This window comes from Oncorhynchus nerka, unplaced genomic scaffold, assembly GCF_034236695.1.
Source record: "Oncorhynchus nerka isolate Pitt River unplaced genomic scaffold, Oner_Uvic_2.0 unplaced_scaffold_1163, whole genome shotgun sequence".
NCBI classification, from domain to species: Eukaryota; Metazoa; Chordata; class Actinopteri; order Salmoniformes; family Salmonidae; genus Oncorhynchus; species Oncorhynchus nerka.
The window spans coordinates 165,118-171,117 of record NW_027040164.1 but is presented as its reverse complement, the minus strand read 5'-3'; the positions used below and the strand labels follow the sequence as shown (position 1 = coordinate 171,117).

The 6,000-nt window shown below is 40.4% G+C and overlaps 3 non-coding genes across 3 annotated transcripts; all 3 read right to left on the bottom strand.

Annotated features, from left to right (window-relative positions):
• Window positions 1–200: 200 nt before the first annotated feature.
• trnal-cag (transfer RNA leucine (anticodon CAG)) lies at window positions 201–283 on the bottom strand. Its single transcript has one exon. It is a non-coding gene; the product is annotated as a tRNA-Leu (tRNA).
• Window positions 284–1,372: 1,089 nt separating this feature from the next.
• trnas-aga (transfer RNA serine (anticodon AGA)) lies at window positions 1,373–1,454 on the bottom strand. The gene has a single exon. It is a non-coding gene; the product is annotated as a tRNA-Ser (tRNA).
• A 1,440-nt stretch (window positions 1,455–2,894) lies between these two features.
• trnas-aga (transfer RNA serine (anticodon AGA)) lies at window positions 2,895–2,976 on the bottom strand. The gene has a single exon. It is a non-coding gene; the product is annotated as a tRNA-Ser (tRNA).
• Window positions 2,977–6,000: the final 3,024 nt, after the last annotated feature.

Below are 6,000 nucleotides of genomic sequence, written 5' to 3'. Positions count from 1 at the left end.
CAATGCAGTTACTCATTATAATGCAATAAAAGGAAATGTTCCCCTCTTTCATTTGTTATTAAGTTAAGCTGTTTTCTTATTTTCCTTGATCTTTGCTCAGCTCCAGAAGGTTTACATTTGAGAGTGTTTATTATAAATTGTTATTTCATCATCTTATTATTACTGCTAAGCAGCATGACTCCTGAGAGGCACTAAACAACTGTCAGAAGTGGGATTTGAACCCACGCCTCCATGGGAGACTGCGACCTGAACGCAGCGCCTTAGACCGCTCGGCCATCCTGACTACAGCACATTACCTGGGTATCGGGTTAAAGAGTATGGGGTAAAAGTAGAAATAGGCACAGCCTTCTAAAATCACCACAGAGACCAGTAAATTTATGCACGATACCGACTTGCACTTTCAATAGTCATTTGTTTTTATCAATGAAAAACTCCAGTCATTGATTTAACCTCAATATGGCCTTCAACGGAAAAGAGTAGTAAATCGTCATTGAATGAACGCTAAACTGGCCTCAGAATATGGCCATTCTGATATAAATGATAAAATTCCTCAGATAAGACCGAAAAAGTGTCTGTAAGTATCAGCAATCATCAGGGTAAGAGTGACAACAGGTCCACATAGCTGAAATCTTAACAAATGGCTTAATGGGTATTTTCAACGCAATCGTGTAAATCGTCATTGAATGAACGCTAAACTGGCCTCAGAATATGGCCATTCTGATATAAATGATAAAATTTCTCAGATAAGACCGAAAAAGTGTCTGTAAATATCAACAATCATCAGGGTAAGAGTGACAACAGGTCCACATGGCTGAAATCTTAACAAATGGCTTAATGGGTATTTTCAACGCAATCGTGTTATTATTTATTTTGAGGGTTTAACAAGGCAGCTCAACTGTGACCTGTGGCTTGACTTTAGATGTGGCCAGTTCGATTACCCTGCAGACTTTAAGAGTGTCTTCAGAATATGGCCATTTGGACATGAATTTAAAAATGCCTCAGATAGGACCAAAAAAGTGTCTGGAGCTATCCGTCAGGGTAAGAGTGACAACAGGTTTCCACATTTGAAAATGGGGGAAATCTTAGCAAATGGCTTAATGGTTATTCATGAGAATCGTGTTGTTGTATTGTTGAGTGTATCATGGGATCTCACCTGAAATCTGTGGCTTGACTACAAACCTGTAACCTATGCTACTGTGGCCTATAGAGCTAGAAAGATGGATAACCAGGTGTGTAAAGGTGTGAGGTGGGATCCTGTCCGAAATGGACAACTAATCCCTATGTACTTGTGGAGGGAGATCTGAGAGGATATGATTGGTATAAGAAACACGACGAAACTTCAACCTCCGGAGGGGTCAAGAAAATTCAATTTCGTTGTCGGCAGGATTCGAACCTGCGCAGGAAGATCCTAATGGATTTCTAGTCCATCGCCTTAACCACTCGGCCACGACAACAGGCCTGTCAGCAGTGAATGGGCCACCAGGCATAGTCTACAGAAAGTGATAATTTTACAACTGAAAGAAAATGAAGTAACTCAGTAACTCATTATAATGCAATAAAGTGAAATGTTCCCCTCATTCATTATTAAGTACAGCTGTTTTCTTATTTTCCTTGATCTTTGCTCAGCTCCAGAAGGTTTACATTTGAGAGTGTTTATTATAAATTGTTATTTCATCATCTTATTATTACTGCTAAGCAGCATGACTCCTGAGAGGCACTAAACAACTGTCAGAAGTGGGATTTGAACCCACGCCTCCATGGGAGACTGAGACCTGAACGCAGCGCCTTAGACCGCTCGGCCATCCTGACTACAGCACATTACCTGGGTATCGGGTTAAAGAGTATGGGGTAAAAGTAGAAATAGGCACAGCCTTCTAAAATCACCACAGAGACCAGTAAATTTATGCACGATACCGACTTGCACTTTCAATAGTCATTTGTTTTTATCAATGAAAAACTCCAGTCATTGATTTAACCTCAATATGGCCTTCAACGGAAAAGAGTAGTAAATCGTCATTGAATGAATGCTAAACTGGCCTCAGAATATGGCCATTCTGATATAAATGATAAAATTCCTCAGATAAGACCGAAAAAGTGTCTGTAAGTATCAGCAATCATCAGGGTAAGAGTGACAACAGGTCCACATGGCTGAAATCTTAACAAATGGCTCAATGGGTATTTTCAACGCAATCGTGTAAATCGTCATTGAATGAACGCTAAACTGGCCTCAGAATATGGCCATTCTGATATAAATGATAAAATTTCTCAGACAAGACCGAAAAAGTGTCTGTAAATATCAGCAATCATCAGGGTAAGAGTGACAACAGGTCCACATAGCTGAAATCTTAACAAATGGCTTAATGGGTATTTTCAACGCAATCGTGTTATTATTTATTTTGAGGGTTTAACAAGGCAGTTCAACTGTGACCTGTGGCTTGACTTTTAGATGTGGCCAGTTCGATTACCCTGCAGACTTTAAGAGTGTCTTCAGAATATGGCCATTTGGACATGAATTTAAAAATGCCTCAGATAGGACCAAAAAGTGTCTGGAGCTATCCGTCAGGGTAAGAGTGACAACAGGTTTCCACATGTGAAAATGGGGGAAATCTTAGCAAATGGCTTAATGGTTATTCATGAGAATCGTGTTGTTGTATTGTTGAGTGTATCATGGGATCTCACCTGAAATCTGTGGCTTGACTACAAACCTATAACCTATGTTACTGTGGCCTATAGAGCTAGAAGGATGGATAACCAGGTGTGTAAAGGTGTGAGGTGGGATCCTGTCCCAAATGGACAACTAATCCCTATGTACTTGAGGAGATCTGAGAGGATATGATTGGTATAAGAAACACGACGAAACTTCAACCTCCGGAGGGGTCAAGAAAATTCAATTTCGTTGTCGGCAGGATTCGAACCTGCGCAGGAAGATCCTAATGGATTTCTAGTCCATCGCCTTAACCACTCGGCCACGACAACAGGCCTGTCAGCAGTGAATGGGCCACCAGGCATAGTCTACAGAAAGTGATAATTTTACAACTGAAAGAAAATGAAGTAACTCAGTAACTCATTATAATGCAATAAAGTGAAATGTTCCCCTCATTCATTATTAAGTACAGCTGTTTTCTTATTTTCCTTGATCTTTGCTCAGCTCCAGAAGGTTTACATTTGAGAGTGTTTATTATAAATTGTTATTTCATCATCTTATTATTACTGCTAAGCAGCATGACTCCTGAGAGGCACTAAACAACTGTCAGAAGTGGGATTTGAACCCACGCCTCCATGGCAGACTGAGACCTGAACGCAGCGCCTTAGACTGCTCGGCCATCCTGACTACAGCACATTACCTGGGTATCGGGTTAAAGAGTATGGGGTAAAAGTAGAAATAGGCACAGCCTTCTAAAATCACCACAGAGACCAGTAAATGTATGCACGATACCGACTTGCACTTTCAATAGTCATTTGTTTTTATCAATGAAAAACTCCAGTCATTGATTTAACCTCAATATGGCCTTCAACGGAAAAGAGTAGTAAATCGTCATTGAATGAACGCTAAACTGGCCTCAGAATATGGCCATTCTGATATAAATGATAAAATTCCTCAGATAAGACCGAAAAAGTGTCTGTAAGTATCAGCAATCATCAGGGTAAGAGTGACAACAGGTCCACATAGCTGAAATCTTAACAAATGGCTTAATGGGTATTTTCAACGCAATCGTGTAAATCGTCATTGAATGAACGCTAAACTGGCCTCAGAATATGGCCATTCTGATATAAATGATAAAATTTCTCAGATAAGACCGAAAAAGTGTCTGTAAATATCAACAATCATCAGGGTAAGAGTGACAACAGGTCCACATGGCTGAAATCTTAACAAATGGCTTAATGGGTATTTTCAACGCAATCGTGTTATTATTTATTTTGAGGGTTTAACAAGGCAGCTCAACTGTGACCTGTGGCTTGACTTTAGATGTGGCCAGTTCGATTACCCTGCAGACTTTAAGAGTGTCTTCAGAATATGGCCATTTGGACATGAATTTAAAAATGCCTCAGATAGGACCAAAAAGTGTCTGGAGCTATCCGTCAGGGTAAGAGTGACAACAGGTTTCCACATTTGAAAATGGGGAAATCTTAGCAAATGGCTTAATGGTTATTCATGAGAATCGTGTTGTTGTATTGTTGAGTGTATCATGGGATCTCACCTGAAATCTGTGGCTTGACTACAAACCTGTAACCTATGCTACTGTGGCCTATAGAGCTAGAAAGATGGATAACCAGGTGTGTAAAGGTGTGAGGTGGGATCCTGTCCCAAATGGACAACTAATCCCTATGTACTTGTGGAGATCTGAGAGGATATGATTGGTATAAGAAACACGACGAAACTTCAACCTCCGGAGGGGTCAAGAAAATTCAATTTCGTTGTCGGCAGGATTCGAACCTGCGCAGGAAGATCCTAATGGATTTCTAGTCCATCGCCTTAACCACTCGCCCACGACAACAGGCCTGTCAGCAGTGAATGGGCCACCAGGCATAGTCTACAGAAAGTGATAATTTTACAACTGAAAGACAATGAAGTAACTCAGTAACTCATTATAATGCAATAAAGTGAAATGTTCCCCTCATTCATTTGTTATTAAGTACAGCTGTTTTCTTATTTTCCTTGATCTTTGCTCAGCTCCAGAAGGTTTACATTTGAGAGTGTTTATTATAAATTGTTATTTCATCATCTTATTATTACTGCTAAGCAGCATGACTCCTGAGAGGCACTAAACAACTGTCAGAAGTGGGATTTGAACCCACGCCTCCATGGCAGACTGAGACCTGAACGCAGCGCCTTAGACCGCTCGGCCATCCTGACTACAGCACATTATCTGGGTATCGGGTTAAAGAGTATGGGGTAAAAGTAGAAATAGGCACAGCCTTCTAAAATCACCACAGAGACCAGTAAATGTATGCACGATACCGACTTGCACTTTCAATAGTCATTTGTTTTTATCAATGAAAAACTCCAGTCATTGATTTAACCTCAATATGGCCTTCAACGGAAAAGAGTAGTAAATCGTCATTGAATGAGCGGAAATGAGAACGCTAAACTGGCCTCAGAATATGGCCATTCTGATATAAATGATAAAATTCCTCAGATAAGACCGAAAAAGTGTCTGTAAGTATCAGCAATCATCAGGGTAAGAGTGACAACAGGTCCACGTGGCTGAAATCTTAACAAATGGCTTAATGGGTATTTTCAACGCAATCGTGTAAATCGTCATTGAATGAATGCTAAACTGGCCTCAGAATATGGCCATTCTGATATAAATGATAAAATTTCTCAGACAAGACCGAAAAAGTGTCTGTAAATATCAACAATCATCAGGGTAAGAGTGACAACAGGTCCACCTGGCTGAAATCTTAACAAATGGCTTAATGGGTATTTTCAACGCAATCGTGTTATTATTTATTTTGAGGGTTTAACAAGGCAGTTCAACTGTGACCTGTGGCTTGACTTTATATGTGGCCAGTTCGATTACCCTGCAGACTTTAAGAGTGTCTTCAGAATATGGCCATTTGGACATGAATTTAAAAATGCCTCAGATAGGACCAAAAAAGTGTCTGGAGCTATCCGTCAGGGTAAGAGTGACAACAGGTTTCCACATGTGAAAATGGGGGAAATCTTAGCAAATGGCTTAATGGTTATTCATGAGAATCGTGTTGTTGTATTGTTGAGTGTATCATGGGATCTCACCTGAAATCTGTGGCTTGACTACAAACCTGTAACCTATGCTACTGTGGCCTATAGAGCTAGAAGGATGGATAACCAGGTGTGTAAAGGTGTGAGGTGGGATCCTGTCCCAAATGGACAACTAATCCCTATGTACTTGAGGAGATCTGAGAGGATATGATTGGTATAAGAAACACGACGAAACTTCAACCTCCGGAGGGGTCAAGAAAATTCAATTTCGTTGTCGGCAGGATTCGAACCTGCGCAGGAAGATCCTAATGGATTTC